The sequence below is a fragment of the Canis lupus genome, chromosome 34 (genome assembly GCF_003254725.2).
Source record: "Canis lupus dingo isolate Sandy chromosome 34, ASM325472v2, whole genome shotgun sequence".
NCBI lineage: Eukaryota > Metazoa > Chordata > Mammalia > Carnivora > Canidae > Canis > Canis lupus.
Window position 1 is genome coordinate 28,389,457 of NC_064276.1, and position 17,603 is coordinate 28,407,059.

Sequence of the window (17,603 nt, forward strand, 5' to 3'; positions counted from 1 at the left end):
TTAACAATAAGAAAATGTTTGAAGGATGTAACAGAAAAATTAGTTTTACATTTCCAATTTTATAATCCACAATTATAATCTTGACTCCCTGTAATACCTTCTATAGCAATCTTACAATTTAACACGATCATATGCCTCATTCCAAATATTATGAGCTTGTTAACATGTCTCATTTTATAATTATTTGCTTTTCTTGATATAACTAAAATTTGTAAGAACTTCAATAGGAAAACTGGATTACTTAATCATACACTGTCATGTTGCTTGTATCTTGAGTGAGACCTTTATTACAGAGATTGCAATTCACTCTGTAGCCCTGCAGGACTTGGATGATCTCTTGAGAAGATAGTTGTTTAGAACAAAGAAGTCAGTGCTACTGTTTGCTGTCTTACAGTTGCTGTTTTAATATGTCACTCCTACTCTGCTGAAAGATCTTTGCAAGTAAATAAAGGTCAGGATATAAACATTAGTTTATATAACATCATAATTTAAAGAAATTAGGTTTCTGAAATCTATTTAAATGTAAAATATTTTAAATTTTATTTGAATTTTTTGTTTTCAAGTATTTTTACCAATGAGGTAACACTTTTTAAAATGTTACTGCAGGGGATCCCTGGGTGGCTCAGCGGTTTGGCGCCTGCCTTTGGCCCAGGGCACTATCCTGGAGACCTGGGATCGAGTCCTACATCGGGCTCCCGGCATGGAGCCTGCTTCTCCCTCTGCCTGTGTCTCTGCCCCCCTTTCTCTCTGTGTCTATCGTAAATAAATTAAAAAAATAAATAAATAATAAAATTTTACTGCATAAACACACTCTCATATCACTTTCCATGCTTCTTTTGTGAAACTACTTAATTTTAAAAAAGCCCCCATTAAATGCTCTGTACAGTGAATAAATATACTACATCATATATATTTATATCTCTCTTTGACATAGCTAGTTAATGAAATCCATTACTTTTCTCTAGCACTCAAGTGACCATACAGTTTTTCACCCATATTAGTCATTTGGATACCTTAGAATGACTATATGTGAATAGAAATGTTATAAGATATAATATATTCTCATTACCCATAATTTTACATTCATATTTTAATATTTAGCTAATTTGATCTTAAAAGAGATTGAAGATATTTCTCCAGCTGAACTTCTTCTGTAAATTAGACTATAATTTAGACAGTTTAATTTAAATGCTGTACATGGGAAAAGGTATTAATGCAATCATAGCAGTAGGAGGAAATAGCATTTATTACTAGATAAATATGATTTTCTTTAGTTTTCTTCCTTATATGTACTAGTTTGTCAGGGTTTCTGAAGGTGTTTCTGAGTTAGCTGTAGTAATTGAGGATAATAAAAACTAATAAAAAAATATTCTCTAGTTCACCTATAAGATTTAAGAGAAAATTGACATGGTTTCTGAATATAACAAAAAATTGTGGTACCAACTGCCTGATTCTACATCTTCCCAGACATCTTTCTAATGTATTATTGGCTTGAATTCCACAACTTTAAACTTTACCTATTGACTGTAATTTATGTAAAATTGTATTTGGAAGTTACTTTATTTCAATTCTCTTGAAGTGTTACTTTTTTTATTGATTCTTTAGCTTTTCTTTTACTCCTACATAATTTTAGTTTCTGTATAAACTTTTACCTTTTTCTAATAAGTATTGCAATGCTTACTTTATTTACATAATTTAATATAATACACTTTTAGATTAATACTTAATAGTAAAGCCATACTTGAAAATTAAGATGACATAACATTTTTAACTTTATTGAGATCTTTGACATTTAAAAGTTGTGTATATTTAAAGTATACAACATATTTTGATATATGTTGATATATTTGATATATGATATATGTATACATATATTTCACACTGTGAAAAGATCACTACAACCAAACTAATAATTTATCCATCACTTCTACATAGTTATCATTGTGTGTGTGACTGTTGTAAAGATTTAAGACCTATCCTCTTAGCAAATTTCAAGTACACAATACAGATTAAATAACATACAAAATACATAATAGTTGATATTTAATGTATCTTCTGTATCTAAATTTTATGCTTTTTGTGTTCTGTATGTGGCTTCTGGATTTTTAATTTAGACTTTGCTACATGAATTATGCTTTGTATAATTTATTTTTAGTGTTTTGGTAGTTAGGTAGATTGTTTTTATTTCCAATAGTGGTTACTAAAGGTTTACCAAATTCATACAGCTATAGCTGGAAAGAGACCTACGCTTAGTCATGCGTAACGCTTAGGTTCTTTGTAGTAAATAAAGTTAGCTACCAAGAGTTTTGGAAGGGGTAATCTCATCAGGAGAAATTTTTCTGTAGGTTAAAAAAAGAATTCTGTAGATTTGAAGTGAATCCATGATCCCCATCTCTTAAGCATTGCAACCCCCTAGGGGGACATAACAGTACTTCAGAGGCAGGAAGATTTGGTCAGTCTTACTGTTGGTATTATGCAACCAGAGCCTTATACAATGGGTTAAAAGATTCTTAAAGTAGAAGTTATGGGGCCAGCTGGGTGGGTGCTTATACCCCATTAAAATGGGGATGGAGCATTTTTCTATGATACTTTATACAACTAATATATCTTGAATGCCTCTCATTTTAACAGTGAACATACAATTCTGACTTTGGTTAGTATTAATTTTACTAATGAAAACTCATTGCTAATATTCATCATGCTAATTAGAGAAGTCTTGGTCAATAGCTCAGACCCTTGTAGTGTGCTTAACTGTAACATCCTATTATCTTTATTAAAATATTTTAAATCAATTGACTATAGCATAACAGCTATCATTGTCTTGTAAAAATTTAGAACTAAATTTGTGGAATAATAATGACAAAAGTAGGTGTTCTTCTAAGCCATCTTCTTGTGGGCCCAGAAACCTTATTATGCTTTTATCTGTTTGCCCAACCTTGAATGTAGAAGAAGATTTTATTTATTCATGAGAGACAGAGACAGAGAGAGAGGCAGAGACACAGGCAGAAGGAGAAGCAGGCTCCATGCAGGAAGCCCGATATGGGACTGGATCCTGGGACTCCAGGATCACACTCTGAGGCAAAGGCAAATGTCAAACCACTGAGCCACCCAGGGATCCCCTATTGTCTACTTTTGTGATACCATATTCCTATCTTCAGATTACAACTAAAACCTAGTTTGTGCAGAGTCTCTAATTTAATTTGTAATATAAAATCTATGAGACTGAGGTAGATATTTCTTTATTTTATGACCAGGAGATTCAAATGCAATAATTTGCATTTCATTAGTAATCTATATGAAAGCACTTCTTTTTCTACTCCCCATTCCCATCGTGTTTATTTTCCCCGTTCATGAATTAACTGGAGTCTGGCTAAAATTTGCCTCTTATGTATGATATTTAAACAAAGAAACTAAATTTCCAACAATAGGGAAATGGTTAAATACTCCCAGTAAGTATTTATTTATTTTTAGGTTTCTATTTAAATTCTAGTTAGTTAGCATATAGTGCGATATTGGTTTTAAGAGTAGATTAGTGATTCATCACTTACATATAACACTCAGTGCTCCTCACAAGTGCCCTCCTTAATCCCTATCAACTATTTCATCCATCCTCCCACTCCCTTCTAGCAACCCTCAGTTTGTTCTCTATAGTTAAGAGTCTCTTGTAGTTTGCCTCCCTGTTTTTTCCCCTTTCCCCTATGTTCATCTGTTTTGTTTCTTAAACTCCACATGTGAGTGAAATCATATGGTATTTGTCTTTCTCTGACTTACTTAACATCCCCTGTATCTTTTTAGGTCTAGAATTTAGCCATTTATGTAGCCTATAACCCCATTATAAAGGATTATCTCATGATGAGAGAAATGGTTTCATATGACTCATGAATAAAGCAAACTTTCAAGTTATATAGTCTTTATTATCTCAATTTAGGTAGAGAGGGAGAGAGCACTTGTTTCAGGCATAAGCTAGGACAAATGGTTCTCAAAATGCTCTGGGGACCTTGAGAGCACATAAGTCTTTGTCACTGCAAGGCTAGAATCACTCATAGGTAAAATTCCCTTCAAATTATAAGACATATCTCCATGAATTTTTACTAATGTAATATCCAAAATGTTTATATGATTTCAAATTCCACATTAAAATGAATTTTGAAGGAAATAACACTTTGGGTTTTGATAAGGTATCTAAAGAATATCTTCAATTGTTTGGAAAGGCTACTAAGTTACACTTTGTTTTTCCAACTACATACCTGTAGAAGCCTGGCATTTTTTTTTTTTTTTAGATAGTTCAATAAAAACCACGTTGTGACAGTTTGAATATATAACTAGTAGAAAAACTCAACATATGTATCAAGCCAGATAGTAGTTTTAATTTTTTTTTGTTTTGGTAAATACATTTAATTTTAAAAATAGCATTTATTTTTGTTGCATTTCAAAGTATAAAGGGATCTAGAACCAAAATAAGTTAGAACCAGTGTGCTTCAGTTGTAGTCAGTTGCAGATTTCTCTGGGACAATGTAATTTTATAGCTTTTCATACCAGGAAATAATGCATGTAAGAGAGATAAATGCTTACATAATGGACACTTGAAAAGTTGCACAATTTTACCCTATTTAAAATACTGACTTAAATTTTAAGATAATATATGAAAGTTTAAATCCTTGAAAGTATACTAGCAAATTAGTACCAGTTGAATACATACTAAATTCCTTTAAAAAGCTCACATCAGTAAGGTTGTGGAATAGAAGCCCTCAGCTTTCTCCCATAAGGAGCACAGGACTTCATAATACATGGACCAATTGCCTTTATAAGAAATCTATAAACTCAAGAGGTTTCTGTATCTCAGGCAAGTAAAAAGCCAGATGCATGAACACCCAGTTGGAAAGTATACTATCCAGAGGCCTTCTTTTCAATACAGTGTGGCATAACAGCAAGAAGACTTTCAGCCCCTGATTTTTCCCCCGGGACAAGGGCAGGGTGGAAGAGAACCGGAATGTAATTCCAATATATTCTGATTTTTGAGAGCAGGCTGTCCCTAAGGACTACTTTCTGATTTGCATGAATGGCAGTGTTCACATGGACGGGGCATTACTTGGGGACCCACTGAAAAGAGGCAAAGTCCTTTGGTCCAGAGCTTTCAGCACCACTGAGAGACAGGAGAGGGAACTTGTGAGTAGAGTGCTTCTGTAATGTCTGGTTTTGATAGGCTTTGGTAATGCTGGTCTTAGAGAATGTATCTGGAAGTATTCCCTCAGCTTCTATCTTTTGAGAGAGATTCTAGAAAGTTGATAGGACTTCATCTTTAATCATTTTGTAGAATTACCCATTCGGGCTGACATTTCTGTTAATTATTTCAATTTAATATATATTTAGGCCTGTTGACATATCTGTTTCTCCTTGTGTATGTTTTGGCAGCTTGTGTCTTTCAAGGGATTGGTCCATTTCATCTAGGTTATCAATTTGTGGGCATAGTGTTGTTCATACTATTCTTTCATTTTCCTTTCAATGTCCTTTGGATCTGTGCTGATGTCTCTTCCTTCATTTCGGATACTAATTTGTGTCCTCTCCCTTTTGTGTCCTCTCCCTTTTTTTTTTTTTTTCTTTGTCAGCCTGGCTAGAGGTTAATCACTTTCATTAATCTCAGAGGACCAGGTTTTGTTTCAGTTGACTTTCTCTATTGATTTCCTGTTTCCCATTTCATTTATTTCCACTCTTATTTTCATTCTACTTACTTTGATTTTTTTTAAAAGATGTTATATATTTATTTATGAGAGACACACAGAGAGAGGGAGGCAGAGACACAGGCAGAGGTGGAGGCATGCAGGGAGTCTGATGTAGGGCTCAATCCCAGGACTCCAGGATCACTCCCTGGGCCAAAGGCAGACACTAAACTGCTGAGCTACCCAGGGATCCCCCTCATACTACTTACTTTGAATTTAATTTATTTTTCCTAGTCTCCTAAATTAAAGGTTTAGATAACTAATTTTTCTATTTATCTTCTAATATAAGTTCATTCAACATTATAAACTTTGCTATAAGCACTGCTTCACATATCCCACAAATTTTTTTTTTTCTTTTTCCACCCTTGAAGAAGCTCTTTTTATTTATTTAGTTTTCTTTACATTTTTATTTAAATGCCAGTCATTTAACATACCCTGCAATGTTAGATTCAGGTGTGATTCAACACTTACATACAAAACCTGGAGTATATTTTAATTTAGCTTTAAATATTTTTTAGTTTTTCTAATTTCTATGGCCATCTTTTATTTGGAAAGTGTATTATGGAATCTCTATGTATTTTGGAATTTTCTAGCTATGTTTCTTTTACCAATTTCTAGGTTGATCCCTTTGTAGTCTGAGTATATGTTGTATGACTTCTATCCTTTTAAATTTGTTAAAGTGTGTCCTATGACCCAGAATGTGCTCTATCTTGGTGAATGTTCCATGTGAGCTTGAAAATAATGTGTATTCTGTTGTTTTGGATAAAGTCATCTCTAGATGCCAATTATGTTCCATTGTTTGATGGTGGTATTGAGTTCAATTAGGTCCTGTCTGATGTTTTTCGGCTTCTTGCATCTGTCCATTTCTAATACAGAGATTTTGAAGTCTCCAACTATTAGAGTGGATTCATCTTTCCATCAGTTTTTGCCTCCCATATTTTGATGCTCTGATGTTAGGTGCTTACACATTAAGGATTATTATTTTGGAATTTGTGGGTGGCTCACAGTTGAGCTTCTGCCTTTGGCTTAGGGCATGATCCTAGGGTCCAGAGATCTAGTCCCACATCGGGCTCCCTGTGAGGAGCCTGCTTCTCCCTCTGCCTATGACTCTGCCTATGACTCTGCCTCTCTCTGTGTCTCTCATGAATGAATAAATAAAATCTTTTAAAAAAATGCATTGTTATATTTTTTTGGATAATTGACCCCTTTATCAGTATGGAATGCCCTTATTTATCCCTGATAACTTGCCCTGCTCTGAAATCTACTCTGTTTGAAACTAATACAGCTATACCTGCTTTCTTTTGGTTGGAAAGCTATGGTTAGAGTAGTATACATTTCTCTATCCATTTACTTTAATAATCTTTTTGTCTTTATAAAGGGAGTTTCTTGCAGACAACATAAATATATAGGTAATGTTTTTTGATTCACTGACAGTCTGTTTTAATTGGTGTATATAGACCACTAATGTTCAAGGTGATATAGTTGAATTAATATTTACCATATTATTATTTTCTATTGTGCACTCTTGTTTGTTCCTACCTTTGTCTTTTACTTTTTTTTCTTCCTTTTGTGGTTTTAATTTCACATTTCATTTTCTTTTCTTTTCTTAAGATTTTACTTATTTATTCACGAGAGACACAGAGAGAGAGGCAGAGGCACAAGCAGAGGGAGAAGCAGGCTCCATGCAGAAGCCTAGAATCTCCTAGCTCCTCATTAGGTCTCTTTATCCCTTTGGTTCATTTCAGAATTATTTCTTTTACTTTGATCTTCTATAGTTTGACAATGATACCTCTAGCTGTAGTGGTTGTGTGGGGTTTTATGTTTGATTCTTTGACATTTATTCTGCTTAGTGCTGTTAGTGTCCTGGAACTGTGTTCAGGTGTCCAACATTCATTTGGGGGAAATTCTCAGTCATTTTTTTCAATATTTCTTCTTGTTCCTTCTCTTTCTGGCATTTTAATTTTGCATATGTTACACTTTTTGTAGCTGTCCCATAAATCTTCTGTTCTGTTGTTCATCATCTTTTTTTCTCCTTGCTTTGTTTGGAGGTTCCTATTGAGATCTTCTCAAGCTCAGAGATTCTTCACTCAGCCATGTCTAGTGTACTACAAAGTCTATCAAAGACATTATTCACTTGTATTACCTTGTTTTTGATCTCTAGCATTTTCTTTTTCTTTAGATTATTTACCTCCCTGCTTATATTGTCCATTTGTTCTGGTATGTTCTGTGTTTTATCCAGTAGATGCTAAGTTGTTTTAAATGCTCAGTCTGATATTTTCAACACCTTTGCCACCTCTGGATCTGGTCCTGATGCTTGCTCTAGTTCTTCAAACTGCCTTTTTATTATGCCTTATATATTTTTATTTTTAAAATTCATTTTTGTATTGTGAAATAATTACCACAATGTTAGCATTGATCACCAAACATACTTACAAATTTAACTTGTTTAGCTAAGAACGTTTAAGATATACTCTTAGCAACTTTCCAACATACAATATGGTATTCTTAACTGTAGTTATCAAGCCATAGCTTACATCCACAGGATTTACTTAATTTATAAACTAGTAGTTTGTATCTCTTGACAACTTTCACCCATTTTGTATTTTTTTTGTAATTTTCTTTGTAATTTTTTTCTTGATAGCCAGATATGATATATTGGATAAGATGATTTACTATAAATAGGACTTTGGTAATGGAGTCGTAAGGTATAGGAGGATAGGAATCTGTCTATAGGTCTATGATTAGAAATCAGTCGTTTGATGAACATGTGCTTCTGGAATGTGAATTCACAAGAGCCTTTCAGAGTTGTTCTCCTCAACCTTAGGTGGGACTGGATAGCTGGAAGAGACTGGAATCTTCTCATATACAAGGCTAACAGGGCCTGAATTGGATATTTCCCTTCCTCTAGATCAGTAGCCTCTGATAAAACCCCAGTGAGTTAAATAGCTTCTCCTGAGGGGAGGCCTTTTTAAGAAGAATTGAATGCTGTGTTTCAAAAGGATTCCTTTTCCTCTCCCTCTGCCAGAAGCATGAGGGACTCTTCTCCAGTTTTCACTGTGAGGGCCACCTCATAAAGCTCTGATGGGTAAAACTCACAGAAATGTGGAGTCCCCTGGTCCCCTGGAAATTTTAACTCTCACATTTGTCACCTTCAGTCTCCAGAAATTGTCAGTTGTTTTTTAGGTTTTCCTTTGTGATGACTGGTTTCTGTAGGTTTCTTCTCATGAGTTTCTCTTCCTGCAAATTGTGATTCTCTGTATCCACCTGTCTGACTATCCAATTTTGGGAGCAAAAGTTTGCCCACTAACCTCACCTTTCTTGTGGATCTCGGAAGATTTGTTGATTTGTCAGTTCAGCTTCTTACTTTTTAGGGGTTACTTTTGAAGCTCTGTAAGTGCCAGGCCAGAAATCAGAGGTACATCTATTTTAAAGTTCTGTTAAGATAGTAAAATACCCATTTTTTAGGAGAGATTTATATTTGATGTTATGCCTACTCCATTAAATGTTGTGAGAAATGGTACATAAAGAAATGACAAAAACTAACTCATTAGAAATCCATTCTGTGTTTTCTGAAAATATTTTAGAAGGTAAGTAAAAAAGTAAACATTTAAATAGAAAGCAAATTCATATTTACATAAGACTTTCAGAGAACAAAATACCATAATCTTGAAGTTAAAACTCATAAATATTCTTAATACTTTGTAACAATTGGTTAATTGTTACATTAATTCTTAATGTATTAATTTTTATTTTTAGTGAATTGTGTAAATGTATTTGAATCTTCAACACATGGAATTAAGACTAATGGAGTGTTTCTTTTTTCTTAGTCTTTTTGGGGAAAATTGTCAAATAGTTTTACATTCTAATAGTACAGTTGTAGGGGATGGCAGATGTCTTCTGGTACTGAATGACTTCTGGTACCAAATGTCATGGTAGAGCAGAGTTGTGTCCTTGAAAGATATTTCAGTTTCTAAAAGCAATATATAGAAATATACCTTTATGTTCTTACCTGTCTTCCCTCACCATAAACTGCTTAGAGGTGATGAGTTTCCTGAATGTGTAAGAATTTTTGTTATACACCCATTTTTTAAATGAAAAGTCCTACAACAAATGTTAATATATAGTGCATACCACTGACATTTTCCATTCTTTAAGCTGAAGGTTTGCTTTTTATATCCTTATTTTTGAATGCATGTTTATATTCTTTCCTATTTTTGACATTATTTATTGATATTACATTTTGGAAGGTGAGGATTTAGCTCTTACAGTCTCTAAACTCTGTATCTTTCCACATTTATAACCACTTCCTACTGCCTTATCCTGTCAATATTTTGACTGTATAAAAAATATAAGAAAATGCTATTAAATTTATATTTGAAATAAAACCAGTGCTTTAAAAACATACTAAAAGCATATGAAAACAAATCATATTAAAAAGTATATTAAAATCCACACATTATGACTATTTAAATATTATTCAGAGCTGAGCCATGCAGTATATTATACTAATATTTCTTTTATTAGAACTCTTATTTTCCCTCTCACTAACATATGTAGTATATTTATACATTTTACTTCATTTTTGTTCTGCACTGGTTTAACTTTCAGCTCTCTTCCAATAATGTTAAACTCTACTCCATAAGTTCAGTAACTTATTTTTAAAATTTCATCTTCTTGAAAAAGTCTCTTTTGAGGCCTTTGACATGGTCCAGTCTTGACTGGTTACTTTTTAGGCCTGTTGCAAAGTCAACGGTTTGCAAGGACCCTTCAGCTCTGAGACTTCCTGTCATTGTGCCCTTGCATAAGATCCCTTTCCCACAATCCAATATCTTCCTTCTGTGTTAATCTCCTGCTTAGATGTAGCACATACTCCTAAAGATTTCTAAAAGCAGATGCATAGGAACTCATTATTTTGAAATCCTTCTGATGTAAAAATATGCTTATCTTCTCACTTCCTGGGAGTTTGGGTATAGAATTTTGGACCCAAAATTTTGTTATGTCAGAATTTAAAGAGCTTTTTCTAATACAGTTTCTGAATAGTGTTTAGAAGTGCTCTGTAGTTTTATTCCTGATCTTTTCTATGAAATGTGTTTTGCTTTGTCTTTTTTTTTTTTTTTTTTTTTTTTTTTTTGAGAAAGAAAGAGAGTGGTGGGAGTTGGGGAGGACAGAGAGTGATGGAAAGAGGTTTCTGAGCAGGCTCCAAGCCAAGCATGGAGCTGGATGCAGGGCTCCTGGAGCTGTTTTCATGACCTTGAGATCCTGACCTAATCTGAAATCAAGAATCTGAGGGTTAACTGACAGAGTCACCCAGGCCCCCTTGTTGTGTATTTGATTTCATTCTTCAAAACTTGTAAAAGACGAAGAGAAAAATTATACATTTTGAAATATCATATGCCTGTTAAAGATTATTGTTTTCCCTTTCATTTGCATGGGTCTTAAATGGTCCTTTGCAATACAGTTTGCATCCTTCCATTCAGGGAAGGGTTTTAAAATATTTCTTTAATTATTTTCTCTGCTCTGTAATTTCCTCTTTTCAATTTTTTCTAGTTTCTTATGTGCTTTCTCCTATTTTAAATCTTACTCTTTTTTGTTCTTTTCTTAGAGATTTCTTAGCCTTATATCCCAGTTGTTAGTTTTTCATTTCTACTATAATTTCTCAAAATTTTTTATGGTATGTTTCTTGATTCATGGATACTCTAATGGTTACCAAACTCAGACATGTCCATGCACCCAATGCACAGTAAACCAATCTCTGAGACACTGGTTTTGAAGCCAAGAAAATTTATTATCAAAAAGGCAGCTCAGTAAGAAGACAGGGGATCATCTCAAAGCTGCCTGGCCTTGTTGAGTCTAGGGACAGTTTATATGCATGAGAGGATAGTAAGGAGTTTTTTGAAACCTTGAAGGCAGGAGGCCTTGAAACAATCTAGAGGCAACCATTATTGTGGGTACTGAGGCACTATTTGAGACTTGGTATGATTAGATATGTCAAGACAAATGTTATCCTCCAGTCTCCATTAGGTTTCTACAATCAGTAAGTAAACAGAGATTAAGGATAAAAGGGCAAAGTCAGTGATTGATTATGCATGAGATTAAGAGGTGAGGTGCATTAAAACATAAGTAGGGAACAAAACAGAGCTAAGTTAATACTTCAGTTAATACAATTATAATTCTGCTTATGCTTTTAAAACCTGTCTAGGAACCAAGTGTGGCATCATAAATTTTATCACTTGTCTGATCATAATGACTATTACTTTTCATATTTCCTTTTTACAATTTTACAATGAATTATTTTCTTTTAATTTGCTTTATCTAATTTCCTTATTCAAATATGTGATGATCCTTGACTCTGTTGGTATTTAAGAATGAGGCACTAAAAAGCAATTAGAAACTAGCTGAGTGAATTTTGTCACCTGTGATCTTAAAAGCAATCAGCCTGGTCTATTATGTAGAAGAACTGCTGATGCAAGCATGCTTGGGTTTTTTCTTTTGGATTTATCATATTGCCTTGAGGATAATTTGCAATTTTCTCTACTTAGGATATGATATTGTTTGGTTAACTGTTAACCAGCCTTTGTCTTCTATCTCTATTCATTTATCTCATCATGCCTTACTTTGTAGCAAGCTTTAAAAAGCAATACAAATTGGGGTACCTAGGTGGCTCTGTCAGTTGAGTAGCCAGCTCTTGATTTCAGCTTATGTCCTGATCTCAGGGTTGAAGGACTGAGTCCAGTGCTGTGTTGAGCTCCGCACTCAGCAGGGAGTCTCCATGAGATCCTCTCCTTTCCACCTTTGCCCCTACCCCCATTCATCCTCTCTTGCTTACTCCAAAATAAATCTTTAAAAACATTAAAAAGAAAAAGCATTACAAATTGAATTCTAATATACACAGTATCTATTTACCGTATCAGTAGAAGTGTAATTTCTGCATAGATTTTTTAAATGTGAAAATATTAAATATTTAATGTAATAAAATACCAATTTTTATCAAGCTTTAATGTGTTGTTACAAGTCATGTAATAACATGGAAAATGAACCAGAATTTTGATTTCCAGACACAACAATTTTAGTGCTAGGAATACAGATCCATCTGCTGAGTAAATTGTTACTATTGTGAGCACTTCTCAGATTCTGCATGAACTATAGATTTTAGGAAAATATCTAATCTTTAAATAGTTCAAGCCCATTATTCATAACCATTTCTTTAGATAGAAAGTCTTTATTGATTTCGATATAATGTTTTCAAGAATAGTTAATCTCATTTATCTAGAAAGGAAATATAAATTGAAAGGATTGTTCATTTCTCTCTATTGAGTCAATAAATGTCTCTTTTATGCCTCATATATGCAAGGAATTTTACTTCTTGCTAGGTTTTCAAAGAATACAACATGGTCAAAAAATAAAAAATAAAAGAATACAACATGGTCTAAATATCTAAGGTATTTAAATTCAATGTTAGTTGAATGACCACCAATAAAAGCCTCTTACAGAAATGTATCTGTAGGGAAAATCTATTTAAAACCATATTTAGCATCCAAAAGCTCCATTCCTACTAAAATATCATTCTTCTCTGTCATAGTTGCTTTCTATTTAAATTTGTAACATGATAAGCTACACTGAAATTGCAGAGCAGACGACAAATTTTATTTTCATCTAGAGAATAATTATGATGAGATTACTTGCTATATATTGTGTGTGTGTGTGTGTGTGTGTGTGTATTCTATGTGTGAGTGTGATACACCTGGTAATTTCAGGGACAGAACAGAAATCATAAAGGAACTAAAGCAATGAAGAAGTTTGATCCACTTCAGACTTATTTGAAGTTCACTTACCTTATATCAGTGGTGTTTTGGTGAAACAGAAGTAAAGATGACCGTACTCCTAAATTGATTTTTTTTTTTTTTTTTTTACAGAAAATGCAGGTACGGTACTGCTATGGCAAAAAAGAAACCTGCTCTTCAGAATTCAACCAGGATTGTTCACTGAGCAAGAAGGGATTATATGAACCTGTATTTCCAGGAATTTGCAAAATCTTAGTGGAGATATCAAATTTCTCACCAAACATTTGCCAAAAGAGTCAATTAAATGATATATTAATTTCAACAAACTTTAGCATGACTCCAACAGGTAAATTATAGGACATGAACAAAGTCCTATAAGAATACAGAAGGAAAAATATGTCAATTTTCTAGGTGACTTAACCTAAAGAGAAATAGTGTTCCTTTGGGGTCTTAGAAAAGGAATTGAAATATAACCATCTAAAAAGTGGGAATACTTATTAAAAGATAGAAGGAGGGATACCTGGGTGGCTCAGTTCAATTAGGGTCTGCCTCTTGATTTCTGCTCAGGTAGTGATTTCAGGATTGTGGGATTGGGCCTGTGTCTGGCTCCCTGCTCAGCATGGAGTCTGTTTGAAATACTTTTTCTCTTTCTCCCTCTGCCCTGTCCCCCATTTGTGTGCATGTGTTCTCTCTCTCTCGTTCTCTCTCTTTCTCTCTCAAATAAATAAATCAACAAATAAATAAATAAATAAATAAATCTTTTAGAAAGATAGAAGCATGTATAAAGACATAGAGTTTCTAAAGGATGTGGAGTATTCCGGCAGGTGCTTGAAATTTGCTTGGCTGAAACTTCAAGTTTGTAAGGAGAAAAGTTAGGACGTTAAAGAGGTGGGCATATTCTGAAGGGTTTTTCAATGTAAAACTAAAATATCTCCATTATTCAATAGGCACTCTGGAATTACCTGGGCTATGACATGATCTATACGGATTTTGAAGAAAATAATTCTTTCTGTAGAAACTAGCATTTGAGATGATGGAATGGAATACAGAAATTAGTTGCAGGAAATCCAGACTCTAAAACAGGGTTAAGGAAAAAATAATGAAAACTTGACAGAGGAAATAACATTGGAAATGAAAAAAGAAATGTAGATTTGGGAAATGAGATACAAATTGGTGATTGGCTGTTAAGATGTTTTAACTTCCATATAGGGATGGGTCCTATTTTTAGTTTTCCAAAATTTACTGTGGCTATACCCTAGAAGGGATACATAAGGAAAAAATGGAACATAATTATTTTATTTTCTTCTGATACCTGGTTATCTTCAGCTCAATTCATCTATATTGCATTGATAGAGGCCTTTTTCAGACTTCTTGGATTGTGGAAAAAGCATCAGAAAGTCATTAAATCTTCTAGACTAGAGATGCTACTTTATAGAACACAAACATTCAGCAAACAGGGAAATTATTTAAAAATATCTTAGGTGTACAGTTTTTATTGAAATAACTTTTCCATATTTATCACCCTTCTGAATCAATTTCTCTTCCAACTGAAATTTGTACAAGAGAATTTAGAGGATTACGTCCAAGGAGCACTTGGGAAAAATAGAAAGTGAAAAGATATCAGAGTGATTATTTTTAGCAAAATAATAAAAATAGGATTACACAGAACATAACTATAAAAAGAATGTCTCTACTATCTCTGCGTAAATTATGTTGTTTTATCACTGGTCTGCTTCTATTTGCCCCTTCTGTACATGGAAGCAGCAAAAATAATGATTTGTTCTATTGAGACCATATATTCATGGGAGTCTATTATAAGAATCTGAACTTCTGGGTTTTTTGGCTAAAGAAATATTTTCCAGTATTTGAGGTTTAAGTGCACAAATTAGTTTAAAGGGCACCTGTGTTGCTTTTAAAATTGATAGAGAAAACCATTACATTTAATTGCTGATTAATACCATGGTTGCAATATAATAACCTGTATCTCTCACTCTTGAAGTTGTTTTATGGAATATAGTAAATATTTTACATACTCAGTAGTGTATGTTAATCTTTTTAATAGTCTTTTGATATTTTATGTTTGAGTCTGAGTTACCAAAATATTTTATTTGATAATGTATACAAAGATACCAAATTACTTGACTTTTCCTAACTACTCCTGAGAGAACTATGCTGAATGTTCTATTTTACTTATAATATTTGGAGTTACCTTACAAAATGATTTGTGATAAAACAAGTCACTTCAGTATATCTATAACCCTTGGAACATGTATGATATTAGCAAGAGTATATTATTCTATGTTACTTATAGGGATGAAGTTAACTGTCTTATCTAAAAGTGAAATGCATGGCTTCACCTATCTTGGAAGAAATCAGAAATGAAAACAGAGAAAGGGGGAGCCTCAATGATAGGCAACAGGAGACTAACTCATTATCTCTCTCCCTATATGGCATCATTTATGTAAAAGGAAATTCTGAGTAGTTGGTAGAAGTTGTTTTATAGCTTATGCAAGCAATCCCATTATCAGGAACTAAAGAATCAAGATATTTGCATGTGAAAATGTCCCAGCCTTTTTTTTTTCTTGACAATAATAGAGATTTCCTAGACTTCCTCTTGAATAGGACAGTGTATATGAGGCCAACAGCCAAAATGTCAATGTTTCAAATGGGGTAGACAGTGTGTATTCAATATTCACCAAAACTATTTAACACTTAGGTTTTAGTTTTTTGTTTTTGTTTTTGTTTTTTCAATATATTTAAGCTGGGACGCTTGAGTGGCTCAGTGGTTTGGTGCCTGCCTTCGGCCCAGGGCATGATCCTGGAGATCCAGGACCAAGTCCCACGTGGAGTCCCCTGCATGGAGCCTGCTTCTCTCTCTGCCTATGTCTCTGCCTCTCTCTTTGTCTCTCAGGAATAAATAAATAAAATCTTAAAAAAAAAAATTAAGCCAGCTTAGCATTACAAGTAAATACATTACATTACAGCAATTCCAAAATGTCAGTGGATTAACAAGAAGTTTCTCATTTATGCAGTTTCCAAGGTAGATATTCCTAGTTGAGATGGCTGTCTTCCACAGAGTGACCTCGCCATCTAAAATTCTTTCATTTGGGTATTGTGCCCACAATGTGTGACCTTCAGAGTCACTATGGAAGAGGAAGAGTGAAGATTGTGTTTGGGAGTTTTGTTTCTCATCAAATATCAGATGTGGAAAAGGCATTAATCCTTATGTGTTGTACTTCTGTATTATATTGGCTACAATTACTTACATGTCCTCTCCAGATATAAAGAAGCAGGGTAATATCATCTTCTATGTTCAGAAGAAAAATAGGATGACCTTTTTGTTTTTTGTTTTCAATTTTATTTATTTTATTTTTTTAATAAATTTATTGTTTTATTGGTGTTCAATTTGCCAACATAAAGAATAACACCCAGTGCTCATCCCATCAAGTGCCCCCCCTCAGTGACCATCACCCATTCACCCCCACCACCCACCCTCCTCTCCTTCCACCACCCCTAGTTCATTTCCCAGGGTTAGGAGTCTTCATGTTCTGTCTCCCTTTCTGATATTTCCTACCCATTTCTTCTCCCTTCCCTTATATTCCCTTTCACTATTATTTATATTCCCCAAATGAATGAGACCATATAATGTTTGTCCTTCTCCGATTGACTTATTTCACTCAGCATAATACCTTCCAGTTCCATCCATGTTGAAGCAAATGGTGGGTATTTGTCATTTCTAATGGCTGAGTAATATTCCATTGTATACATAGACCACATCTTCTTTATCCATTCATCTTTCATTGGACACCAAGGCTCCTTCCACAGTTTGGCTATTGTGGCCATTGCTGCTAGAAACATCAGGGTGCAGGTGTCCCAGCGTTTCATTGCATCTGTATCTTTGGAGTAAATCCCCAGCAGTGCAATTGCTGGGTCGTAGGGCAGGTCTATTTTTAACTCTTTGAGGAACGTCCACACAGTTTTCCAGAGTGGCTGCACCAGTTCACATTCCCACCAACAATGTAAGAGGGTTCCCTTTTCTCCGCATCCTCTCCAACATTTGTTGTTTCCTGCCTTGTTAATTTTCCCCATTCTCACTGGTGGTATC

General features: G+C 33.9%; 1 long non-coding RNA gene across 1 annotated transcript in view; it reads left to right on the forward strand.

The window, feature by feature from the left end:
- Positions 1-15,534, forward strand: part of LOC125754306 (uncharacterized) — a 73,070-nt gene extending 57,536 nt beyond the window's left edge. Inside the window, exon 3 of the long non-coding RNA XR_007408211.1 lies at positions 13,631-15,534. This is a non-coding gene — a long non-coding RNA (uncharacterized LOC125754306). The remainder of the gene's footprint in view (positions 1-13,630) is intronic.
- The last annotated feature ends 2,069 nt before the right edge of the window (positions 15,535-17,603 follow it).